This window comes from Pygoscelis adeliae, unplaced genomic scaffold (assembly GCF_000699105.1).
Source record: "Pygoscelis adeliae isolate BGI_AS28 unplaced genomic scaffold, ASM69910v1 Scaffold51, whole genome shotgun sequence".
NCBI lineage: Eukaryota > Metazoa > Chordata > Aves > Sphenisciformes > Spheniscidae > Pygoscelis > Pygoscelis adeliae.
In genome coordinates this window covers 494,950-508,289 of record NW_008824007.1, presented here as the reverse complement: position 1 = coordinate 508,289, position 13,340 = coordinate 494,950, and the positions used below count along the sequence as shown (strand labels likewise).

The 13,340-nt window shown below is 38.5% G+C and overlaps 1 protein-coding gene across 1 annotated transcript in view; it reads left to right on the top strand.

Annotated features, from left to right (window-relative positions):
• The window catches only part of NCKAP5 (NCK-associated protein 5), a 398,182-nt gene that overhangs the window by 383,761 nt on the left and 1,081 nt on the right, over positions 1-13,340 (top strand). The gene's annotated exons all lie outside the window — the stretch shown is intronic.

Here is a 13,340-nt window from a genome sequence, read left to right as displayed (position 1 = left end):
ATCACATCCATTGGGATCTGACGACGTCCATCTTGCCATTTTATTCCTAAAAACTGGATCTCCTGTGCAGGTCCCTTGACCTTACTTTGTTTTATGGCAAAACCGGCTTTCAGAAGGATTTGGAATATTTTCTTCCCTTTCTCAGAAACTACTTCCTCCTGTTGCCCCACACGATGATGTCATCAATGTACTGCAGGTGTTCCAGAGCTTCACCCTGTTCCAGTGCAGTCTGGATCAGTCCATGGCAAATGGTGGGGCTGTGTTTCCACCCCGGGGCAGTCGGTTCCAGAGTTTCTTTTGCCTCCAGGTTGTAAGGCATGGATTCTGGATGTCGAACGATAAAAGAATCCATATTTATGAGTGCATCATTATATAGATAATTACCATTCATATTTACTCAGGGACAGAAACTACTCAGCGTCCATAGGCCCTAGGACACAAGGCATGAACAGATACATCTCCATAGGCTCCATAGGCTCTGGATAGCAAAGAAGCCCTGAGCTTTTACACAAGGCAGTCCAATAGAAATAAAATCACAGACAACCCCAATTGATATATGAGAGTCTGGCTTGCTGTTGCTGGTGGCATTAGCATTTGCTAACCTGTGCTAAGCCAATTTTGTGAGACAGTTGAGAGTTTAACAAACCTATTTGAGATTGTATTTTGGAAGAATCTCAAGCATGGGGGAAACTGGTCATGTTCTGTTCATTGCAGCAGATGGTATCCCATTTGGTGTTTGTTAGCTTTGTTTGCAGCTCAATATTTTGTTTCTAGGGGAACTCAGTAAGTTAAATAATTTATCTCTAATGCATCAAGAGTCTGATCCAAAGTCTACTGAAGTCAGTGCAAAACATTTGATTAACTACCACATACATGGGATAAAATGCCAGGTCCTGTATGTTGAAGAGCATTTCAGATGCTCTCTAGTGGAGAACGATACAGGCCTCTGTCCTCCCACAGAGAATTTTCTGCCTGCAAAGAAAAAACTAAATATACAAATAGTGACAAAAAGCTTAGCAGTTCAGAGTGCAGGACTGTGGAGATCAGGGTGATGTTCTGGCTGACTGTCCAAATTGCTAAACCTCTCTTGCTTTAAATTCCCCATTTTTAAATAAAGAATATAAATAATACCTTCCAGCTGCATTTAGAATTTAATCCACTACTGTTAGCAGGCTGCTTTGAGGGCTTTGAAGGCCCCATAGCAGTGCTAAGCAAATAATCATTATCACTTAATATTCTCATCAAGCATTCTTACTCAAGATGGGATCTTGCACTACAAGGGCTAAGCACAAACACATCGCCCCTCTGCTGAGGAACTTTCAGAATGTCAGAAGCAAATTTACACCCTGATCCTGCAAAGAGTTTTGCATGAGCAGAACTATACCACCTTCAGCAGTCTTGCTGTCCAGACAGGGCTCCTAACAACGTCTGTGCGCGGAGGAAATTTTTATTCCATTCTTACAAGTATTTGAACCCTGAATAATCTAAAATATTAAAGAAATCAAGACTTTAAAGATTTTTTTTGTATTCCAATAAATATCAAATGCCTGTTCATTTTCAGCAACACTTTTCAAATTACTCATTCGCTAATAGGGCCTGGGCACTGCTTTATTCTGTATTTTTATCCAAGTTTCCTGTTTGTATCATCTTTGGTCATTCAAAAAATGAGTGCATGTTAGCTCTATTTTGTGTCTGCATGAATTCCACTTGTATTTTAGTCCTCCTAGTGGCCTATTATATTAACAATATTATAATCTGTATTTTAGGCATAGGAACATGTTCTGTATTACCAGTATCTCACAATAGTTTGCAGTGTTAATACTACAGTAACACTTCTGTATTGCTAAGGTCAATAAATCTTATAAAGTATTTGTCCAACAAATCCATTCATGTGGCTGGCTATCACTTCACATACACATTTCTTTATTTATACACAAATTGTAGCAAAATCAATACAAAAAATACTACATTATTCTGTCACTGCAGGAAGCCCACTGTGGGAACCGGAGCCTGTCCTGGTTCCTCACACCGAATTCCTTCTTTAATCATTCCCAACAAAGGTTTTCTCACAGCCAAATGGGGGGTCAGACCCCACAGAACTGGGATTCCCAATATATATTTTCGCTGTGCTTCCTTTCTCCAAAAAAGCCTCCAAAGCCTTGTCACAGTAACACCTTACATTCTAAGAGGGGACTTTTATAGCCCAGGTGGACTCAGCACAAATGTTTACCAGCCTTTTAGATCCTGTTAGCTGCTTAACCTGAACCTTGCTGGTATCCAGGGAAGGCAGTGGTGGAAAGGCAAAGGTCTGTCCAGCACACTTGTCCTTGACTCCTTTCTGTTTCGAGGCTGTGCCCCTCACAAGGAGTTTGCAACCACTAATGCCTCCTACCAGATCCAAGTGAGAGACATTTTGTATGCCTGGCTGAATCACAAAGTAGGATAAAGGTTCTCATGACCAGAAACAGATGTACTTGTATCTAAAAGATGAAGCAAACAAATCTAAACCCATAAATTAACTAAAATTCTCCTCAGATCACAGCCAAATGATACGTGTATTAATCAAAATGTGTATCACTGCTTTAATTTTGTGAGGAGGCAAGTTGAACACTTCATAAATCTCCTGGCTGTAGGAACTTCCATCTGCATCTCCAGCAGTGGTCATCTAGGTGCCCAGCATTAGTCTGCTTAATTCACAATGTTTCTTTTTGATCATCCTTTAGAGCTGGGCAAAGGAATATCATCTACAATCTGCATTTATGACATTAATTGCCTGTTCCCTGCATGTAGCCCTGCGTCTCATTTCCTTTTGGATTAATCTACACAGTTACTGAGTCACAGGCCAGGACTATATCCTTGAGTTGTCTGATAAACGTGAGATTAGTTACAATCTATATTTTTTCCATCAAGATCTATTTTAGTCCACTGGCTAAATTATTAAATCTAATCTTAGCCTGTTTCTGTTCTTGGTGTTGTCACCATGAGCACAGGCATACTGCTTTCTTCTGGTAACCATGGCAGACACCCCAAACAACACGGATTCTCTTAGGTACCAGGCATACTGCGGTATTTGAACATACACCTGTTACTCCATAATCCATAAATCAAATGAGAAGGCCTGTTCCTTGACCCCGGTCTCTCATGAGACAAGTGAGAGGGCTGAGCAAGGAAGCACAATTGTTATAGTTAACGCAAGTCTTGTTTCTGATGGATGCAGGCAGGATGGCTTATGTATTTTGTACACGCAAAGTAGGCATTTTAAGACTGTGAATGGCTGGCCCCAGCGGTGGTAGTGGTCAAAGGTAACTGCAGCAGTTGTGGAGGTGAGACCAGGGGAGGAAACAATGAGGACGTGAGACCTGGCTCCGGTGCTTTTTTGATACCAGGAGCATGTCTGTGGGATATGGACACCACAGGAATCACAGCAGTGGAGTAATACGTCAAAGGTGAAGCAGAAAATCTTTGTAACATAACTGATGGGTAACATTGGAATGAGGCCTTGCAAGTAGACACAACCAAGAACTCTGCTCGGCCGGTCTCTGAGGTGCCTTACTTGCCCCAGATCATATCACCGTGCTTCCCAGTTCCACCATTTTGGCACACTTCTTCATCCTTCCTTGTATAAATGGTGGGGAAGTAGTTCTTGGTCTCCTCATGGGTTATGCCACATCCTACCACATGCCATGGTCTTTGCTCCTTTGTTGTCTCTGTTTATTCCCTTGTTCAGCAGATGTTTCTATGGTTCTTGTTCAGCTTTTAGCGGGAGGCGCCCAGGGTGCAGCTGTAACGCCTTCTTACAGTGGACTTCTGTTCTGTGAGAATAAACATAGGCTTGGGTCACAGAATGATTTCCTGAGCCAGCAGCACATCACACTGGGCACGTTACTGTGGCCACGTGCATGAGAAGATTGCTAACACTCCTTTCCTCTTCAGCACCTTGAGCGGGGAAGCCACGCAGGCAGACACCTGCAGCTCCCCATGCTTTCACAGGGACTCCGGGAGCTCCTGCCAGTGGGCCTGAGTTAACAAACATGTCCTCAAGCACATCTGAAACTCAGCCATTAATTTCTCAGCTTTTAAATTACATTTTTTACTTGATTATCTTCCAACAGTTTTTTTAATTCTTGATTAATTTTGGGTTGGCTATTTAATACATTGTTTGGTTAACTAATTCATGTAGCTGTTTATAATTATTGCCTTACTATAAAATCATCTGAATAGAAGGTTGATTGTTTATTTTTTGTTTTCTTTCCAGTAGAATAACAAGTTATTTTATTATTCAAACAAGGCTTACTTCCTGCTGTTTTCAGTAAGATTTTTAATAAATATGTAAATTTAAAAATTAATTTACGGCATACGTTTGGCAGCATGATTCTTGAACTGACGAAAGTTTGATGGATTGTAAAATTACCCTCCATAAAAATCATCAGTCATAGTAAACAGAATTTATCAACCTCTGGTAATTTTACAGCTTTTTCTTCATCTTATCTTCTGTTAGGAACTCACTTAAAATTGATTATAATATAGTATGTTTCTAGAACCGTAATTCATTCATAGATTAATTAGATTTTAGGTTAATATCCCATCATGGTACAGGACATGAGCCAACAATGTTTTCCAGTTGTTACAGAGCCACAGCAGAGAAACTTTGATTTCTGTTCCCTTGTGGTTTAACCGCCAAGACTAATCACTAATCAAATTCAAACGACATAAAATGGAACATCCTTCATAGCATTTATTTTCTAGCTGACTTATACTATGGGCTCTTTATTGATACAACTTGGTGTACTGAAATGAACTAAAAAATTGCAAGAGAGGTTTTATCCTTCTACTTTAATTTGGTTCTGCAGCCTATATCTGAAACTCCTGCTCAGATTTTTGTGCATATTGTGCCTCTGTCCCTTAAAATATTCTGCCCTACAGCACAAATAAATTGTTTGCATAAATTTAGAAAGTACACGTAAATAACTGTACTGTTATGTAGGATTTGATGGCGGATGAACTTAAACATAGGTTTCCATTCTGCAATTCATGCTTTGCTCGAATCAGTACTGGAAATTGTGCAGATCATAATGTTAGCTGAAGAGGTGGCAAGTGCAGTCATGTAACCAGCATCATTATTTGCATCTATCCTGTCCCAGTTTTCTCTGATTACAAAGGAACTTTTGTAGTCTCATTGCACAGGGTCAGAAAACGGTATGCACATAGTTCAGGCTGCAGCAGGTTTACGGGGAAGGCAACCTGGGCTACAGCCTCCTCCTCCTCCTCGGCTGCCTCCAGGACCACTTACCAGTGCAACATGTGGCGTGCCCCCCCAGCCACATCCCCTAGCCCTCACTTAGGAAAGGTGGTATCCATATCCTCCTAGAGGAGGGCACACCTGGTGGGTTTCATTAGTGCCTTCCAGAGGCCAGGTGTCACAGAAGGGGAGAGAAAGGGCAGTGGGTTTTGGTTAGATTCATTAGAGGTAAAAAAACTCTGATATGTAGAGAGTTGATTAAAATCTGGAGCGGAAAGGAAAATGACAACTTCAGGCTCCTAAAATAAACTATTTTCTTGGGGTGGGGTTTAAGCATGCTAATTCAGATTTTTTTAAGAATAAAGAAGATCCTGCTTCCAAATGTGAAAATTATCACCTCTGTATGTCTGCTTGGTGAGAGCTTGGAAGAAGTATCATTCTGATGTGTGTGCACCATATACACAAACATGGAGGCTCCCGCCACAATGGCTAAATGTGCAGTCAGGCAGAGGTGGACTGATGGGTCTGGAAAGATTGTTTGTCTCTTCCCAACTGTCTTCCTCAAAGGCTAAAAATGAGAAAACTATTCGCTGTGGAGCTCACTCCTTTGTTTAAATGACCTCTGTGAATCATCTTAAACTTGTAAAAAGGGACGTTCCCTTTCTTTCCTCTGCAGGTCTTCCAGCAGAGATCCATACTCTTTGAACTCCCCTGCGGACAGCACAGCCCTCTTAGTGCATCCAACAAGCCAATTTTCATAGCTGGGAGAATTATTTCCACATGGTTTCTTCATACTGCTGATTTGCTCTTGATGCTGCCACATAACATTGCTCCTTCTCTGTCTGCTGCTTCTGTCTTTTTGCCCTTAGGTCAGCTGATGTGCCTTGGATAGTCACAGTCTAACCTGAAGTGAATCTAGTCCAGTACTCAAAAGAGAGGATTACTAGTGTGGAAAATCATTGCCCACTACCAATTACCATTTGCAGTACAGTCTTGAAGTGCAATTCCGTTTCCATCAGTATGCTGGGTGACTGACATACAGACATTACAGGCCAGAACTCAGACATCACTGGAGAGCGAGAGGATAAGTGTCTTTGTAATTACCAAAATAAATAGTCTTGTTCAGAAAAGCCAAAGGTGGAAGATGAAGACAGGTAAGAACACAGCTAATACTTGGGAACAGTAGTCTGAGAATAGTTCAGCCATACAGAAAAATGACCCCGATTACTGAAAATGTCAGTGAGATTATATGTTGTATGAGAACGATCCTGTATTTACTGAGTTTGAGAGGAATTTTTTGCTACAGCCTAATGTGGGATAGAATCTGTCTCTTTAAGAACCGCATTTTGTATTAGATTTAAAAAATCTTTCTTAAACTATACTTTTTTCCCCTTCTTGATTCAGTTCTGAGTAAGTATCCCAATTTAAAAAAAAAAAAAATCCTCCAAACCTCTAATCTAGGATAAAATTGTAGCCCTTTTTTTATAAAGCCCCTTCTTTATTGAAACAATCAGCCATACTTTCATCAAGGTGAGGACAACTACTTTGATCCAGTAGGACAAACCTCTGTATATGTAAATGCTGTGTAGTGAAATACAGTCTGATGAAGACGGAAACAGTGAAGTTACTTAGGACTGCATAGTCCCAGCACCATTCGGTAGGTTACCACTGGCAACATAACCCTCAACATAATTCTGTCAAGGAATAGTATTGAACTTCAAATGGTTGAGTTCAATAACTTTGTCAGCAATCTTATCTTTCAGTATGAATTTTTTTTCACTGTGATTTTTTCCCCATCACTAGAAAATCAGAACAATTTTGTTATCTAACTCCCTCTACAAGTAGAGCTAAAAGAATCTCTGAAAAGTAAAGTGTATCCTACGCATGTCTTGTTCATTTTCAGTCTATCAGGTTCTAAAAACTGAGTATCGGCTTTCTTTCTCACCATGGATATTTCTTCCTTAATGCCTTGTGATGAGCCTCTGACTGCAGTAAGCATTGCTTTTAGGGTAGATTCCCTCTGTGAGAAGCAAAATTGGTGATGCTGCCAATGTGAACAGAGTGGGGCCCTGCTTTACCTTCTGGAGAAAGTACTGGTGTTTAATTTCTTTTCTTTTATTAAATCCCCTCAATACACTTGACTGAGCACCTGCATTGTGGCCATTTTGCAAGGTACTGCCACTTAGAATTGTATTTTCTCACGCTGTTTTAAGTAAACTTTGTCCACGCACAGTTGAGGCAGCCAGTGGCCATTCTGAGGCACTATGAGAAGACAACCACATTTGTGGCATTCAGTTCACAACTGAGCAGAAGGTAAAAAGCTAGATTTACCTGACCTGGAAACTGGGACCTGAAAATCCTGGTTTATTAAGTTATGCAAAAGTTCAAAGAGTGTTGGTATATACCTAATCAGGTCAAACGGTCTTGTCATAGCAACAAAATAATCATACTTTGTAAATTATGAGGATGATATTCTTGGCATTAGAATGCTGAATGTACCTAGTCATCTCATTGTTTTATGAAAATCAGACTTTTGAAAGCATAAGGCTCAATTCACTAAACTATTTTTTATCTCCTAAACCACGCAAGAATTCAAGCTATAGACAATGTAAGTCTCAACTCCTCAGTCACCCATTCATTAAGCGATAGCTGTTTTGTCCAGATCTACAGTTATGAATCATACACAGTTCACGCTTATCAGCTTTATTTCCTCTAAGGTAATTTACTTACAATTCAGGATCACCAGAAATGCTGTCCTTGTGATACTAAAATATATTTGTAGATTGTTATACTCTTAAATACAGTAGGCAAGGTTTGGTTCTGTTGTCATTGTTATATTACCCATAATGCCATAAGTGGATGATATATGTATATACGGCTTTCCTATAAACTGCGAACAGACTAATGAACTTAAAAATACTTCACATCAATGCATTTTTTCCCAAGAAACTGGCACTTACTGTTTATCTTGAAAATTTGATGGTGTGTCTTTGAGAATGTCATTGTCTGCTACAGCAAAATAATCATGGGATTTCTGCTCAAGTAGAAAAAAGTGATTCATTATTTCAAAAATTATTTTACTGTCAGTCCAGAAAATAGATGAAAGCTTCTGACAATATACAAGGGAGAGCAAGGCTTAGCTTATTATTTAAGGTTATGCTTTAAAGAGAAAGAAGTTCAAACATCGCATTTTTAGCTCAGCTGTAATACAGCAGAGGTCATGCAGTTACAGCTTTCACCTTTGTAGTTTCCTGGATGTGACTGTACAACTATTTTCACTGCAGAGTGTTACCTGTCCACCTGATGTTTAAATGAGATCTGGAGATTATTCACTTTCCACGGAGTCTACCATTGCATTCTGTCCTGGCTAGCTGATGGAAAGCTACTACCTGGTAGTTCAAAACCAACCCTTTCCACGTTACACCTTTCTACTGCAAACCCGTCGAGTAACACCACTGAATTCAGTGGGAAGTTACTTCTGGTTACACCAGTATCTCTCTGATCAGAATACTGTTCTGTATCTCAATATACCTGTTTTACAAGACGCTGTGAACGTATTAAAAATGTCCTACTGAACAGGTTATATATGAGCAACCTATGTAATGCTGCAACTGCATATCCCGCTTAGACCCATTGTGTCATAAATACAAAGCAATTATAGGACTAGAGGATATCTAAATTGGTAAAACTCTGAATTTAAAATAAGAAACAGTGGCATTGTGGGATCAAGTTTACCTTGAACATATGCAGACAAAGTAACTAACAGTTTTTAAAAAGGTAAAATCTAGAAAATTCTTTTCCCTCACAATAAAGTCTTAAATAATAACTAAAAAGTGAACATACTTTGTATCTCCTATTAGAGATCAGATCTGAAATGAAAGACCTTGAGTTATACAATTAAGTATTGATTTTGTTGATCTATATTTAATTCTCATAGCAATTTAGTTGTTTTTACCCAATAGTGTTTTGCAGTTATACTTCACTTGAAGCAATGCCCTTCTTGCCTTTGCGTTAATCTAAAAACTAAATTGCCCGGTGCATGAGAGACATAAATAAACTTCATTTTATTCTTGTGTGTAACTGATTCTGAGCCCTTTAAAGTGCTGGTTAACTAAACTTAGACAGCTGGAAAATACATTTATCCTGCAGAATGGTTCATTGCTAATTCTGGGCTCCGGCATGCCTTATAAGCATAGCCTGACCTCCAGGCAATCAGAGCTTCTGCATGTTACCATATAGAAAAAATGGACTTGCTGTTGCATTCCTTTCTGCATGCCAGCTGTGGGGTCCTTTGTACCTGTGAACCAGCCCATCCTTCCCTGCTCCTTCCTATTAGACCTGCAGAGCCTTTGAGCCGTTCAGAACAGCTGCAGTTGTGACTGGTCCTTGATCACGCAGCGCTGAAAATGCATTCTACCCACATGTAACCTCTCATTTTTTGAAGTTTAAAAAAAATCTAATTTGATGTATAAATGTAGAAATAACACCTACTTATAATGTATCAGTGTAACTGCAGGCTAGTTTTGTTTTCCTAATTTGCTGTGCTTGAAGTGACATGCCAGATTTTATTATATCGCTAATGGGTTTTAGTTATTCCCTTTAGGATGTTGCCAACAAGGAAACATTATTCTGATTCATGACTCATGAGTTTATTTCAAAGTGATGTGTCTCATGATGAATGTCTGTATTATGTCAGATAGAGTTTCTCCTCTTCTGACAACTAGTCACTGCTCTCAGGTGGTATAAAGCACCCCGTACTGACTAGCTAAGAAACACCAGTGGTGGGAAGCTCTCCACTTACACAGAGTAGAACAACGAATGCTCCCCATACCCTAAGGCTATGACGGTATGGATTTTCTATACAAAAATATAGTTAGTGTAAGTAAAACAAGCTATACATTCATCTGCTTTAGGATGATGGGCCAATGCTTTTACAGAGGCACTGTGAAAATCACAGTCCTTTTGTGCACTGAGCCTTTTTTTTTTTTGCTTAGACCAAAATCTGTGACTACATCTTTTCACCTTTTCCCTTAAGTTAATACTTAGGAAAACATATAAGTGACCGAATGCAGCAGACACCTTATTTATACATAGAACAGATGCAGAATAGTCAGCAGCAAAGTCAACACCTTCAGGCTGAAAGGGCTTTAAGTGTTACTTCTGAGAAGAATCCTGTCTGAGAGCAAGCACGTAATGTTGGGCCCTTCTTAGCTCTTCTAGCAACGCTGAACAAAATCACCAAGTCCTTTTTTTCCCTGTTGTGGTAAAACCACCTGTTCATTGTGCAGAAAGTCACTACTAATACAGGAAAGATTTGATTGGAACCCATGACCTGGAGGTTAGGCGCTCTCTACACTATTACCAAATCTCACCCATTCCTCGTGGATACAGAACGCATCTGATCTGCTGCCAAATGTTCCTATCTGCAGGAAAAGCTACTGATTCACATTAGTGTGACTCAAATGCATTAATGAACTAACTACTTTAAAATGCACAATACTAACATCTTTGGGCTAACCCTTGTTCCTTGTTATATCTGTGACTCTGGTGAAGTCAGTAACAAATCTACATGAACAAAACTAAAGACACTACTTAACCACATACACAATTTATCAAATAAATTCTAATAATAGTTGCTTTGGTTCTGCCTTTTGATTCATCTAGCAGCTGTTGTGACTGCCATGAAAAATAAGAAATGTAATTAAGGATGAATCAAAATAAATACTCTCTGGTATTTTTTTCCAAATTGTATCTATAGTAACTACAGAAAAAAATTCTTAAAGAACTTGGGGTAACATTTGTTCTGATACACCAAGTTTAAAGAAATTATCATTGACTTTTCAAGTCTAGGAATGTACATCATGTTGTTACTGTGGGAGAAAATGATTTGTTGAGTATGCAGATTCTTACATTAATATCTCTGCTTGAAGTTTTCTGTATTTTTGCTCATGGAGCTCAGGCTGTGAATGAGTTTTCTTCTATGTGTCAAAGACTAGAATATCATATTTTAACTTTCTAACTACAAATATATTTTTATTCCATATACGATTTAACGGAAAATTTAACAGATTTAAGTGCAGCTGTACTAATAAAATTGTGAGATAAGATCATATCGTACATATTGTACCTCTGATATCTGAGTACAGTTCTAGAATGTTAATTCCCTACCAAAAGTCCCATCCAGATGACCCCACATTCTTACCTGATTATAAAATTAGCAATAGGCAGCCTGAAACAGTGTATTGTAGCCGAACAGATCACACTTACATCAAATGAAAAAACGCAAAGTATTGCTTTCCACATCACACAAGCATTACCTTTGCATACTTGCATACTATTGCAGTAATGTCTTAAAGAAAGGAAAAGATTTTTTTTTCCCTTACAAAAGGATGTAACTGGGTAGTAAGACATGTAAAAAGGACAATATATGTCCAAAAAATATCCATAACTTATTTCTGAATTCTATCTCTATTTTAGTAGTAAATTTTGCTACAACAACTTTTAGAATTAGTTTTTCCTCTAATTCTCGATGTATCGTAGATGTACTGTTCAGTACTCTGTGTATCTTTTGCCAGTGGGTTTCACTGATGGACATCGCTTCAATTCACTTCAATTTCATTTCATTCAATGATTTTTCTTAAAATTTGTAGGGAATACTTTCGTTCCCTGCAGTTTCTCAAATATATCTTATAAACTGTTAGCCTTATATTAAATTACAGACTAGTGTGATTGAAGTAGGATTGTCGTCTAGGTTGTGCTTGTAGGGTATAGTAAATTATTTATACTACTTATATGCAGAATATACCACTGAATTCACTCCAACCTGTCCTGTGGTTTAAATCTATCCTTCAGCCAGCCAAAGATCCCACTCTTACTTTGATACTTCATCTGGACTGTTCTGTGCAGCAAATACTCTAGGTGTCTCTGCTCCTCCTACCCGAGAGCTGAAATCGGCTCCATTTGAATCAATAAAAGTTTTATCATAGACCTTACTAACACCAGTATTGACTTCTTGCAGCCCCAAGTCTGTGCTAAGCAGCCACATTCAATTTATCTAAAGAAAAGCTATGAAGTGGGAAAAATATACACAAAGAAAAATCATTTCGTCTGTCACGTAATAAAGTATTTTAGGTTTAGTACTCTGAAGAGCAAAAAGTGCTAATATGTATGTTATTGATGCCATGTCTGAGAATTTTCTCATCTGGCCTCCAGAGAAGTGAAACAACTGTTTCAGTAATACTGTATAGTATTTTAAATGAGGGCAAAGGGAAGAACATTTTAAGCTGAAATTGTGGAGAATTTATATTGAAGGGTCCTAACTTTGTGTTTGTTCCCGTTACCATGGGTTATATTCCTCTATTTCAGAAAACATTGTAATTACAGATATTGAAGACCTTCGTTTTAACTGTCATCTAAAACCAGTCTGACATAACATCTCCTAAAACCTTTTAGACAGAAGATTAATTAATGAACCAAACAGAAAATTTTCATTTACTAAGACTTCAGCATCTCCTGTTGCTTTGCTTAAGATTGTTTGAAACAGTTGATAAAAATACTAAACTAATCCAGGCATTGTTAGCTTATGAAATACAACAAGATCACAACATAAACAGTCATTGGACTGGCATTTCGGTTTTTATCTAACTAGCCATAAAAACAAGTGATCAAACTATGTAACAATTTGTCTTCCTCTTGCCCAAGATTTCCAGGGATAAGCGGCACAGCATGCGCGACGTTTGACTTACTTGAAACTTGAATTTTTCAAAAAATTCTAATGACCCTTTACAGCTGCGTATGTGATGACCCACATCATCCATACATCTGGCCATGCTATATTTTCAGTGTGCTTAAAATACCGTTTCATTTTCTATCTCAACCAAAATATGAATGTCTTGGATTGACAGTAATTTAGTGATTCAGTCTTCGCTATCTGATGGTAATACCAAAAATGAGGAATGGCTTGCACTCTGACAGCGTATCTCAGAATTCTTGCATCTTGCCTCTCCGAGAGTCCTGTAAAATGTTGAATGTTATCTCATATTTCTGTGACAATATTATCTGTAAGAGGAGTTAGTTACACAGATTTTGAAACACCCTGTTT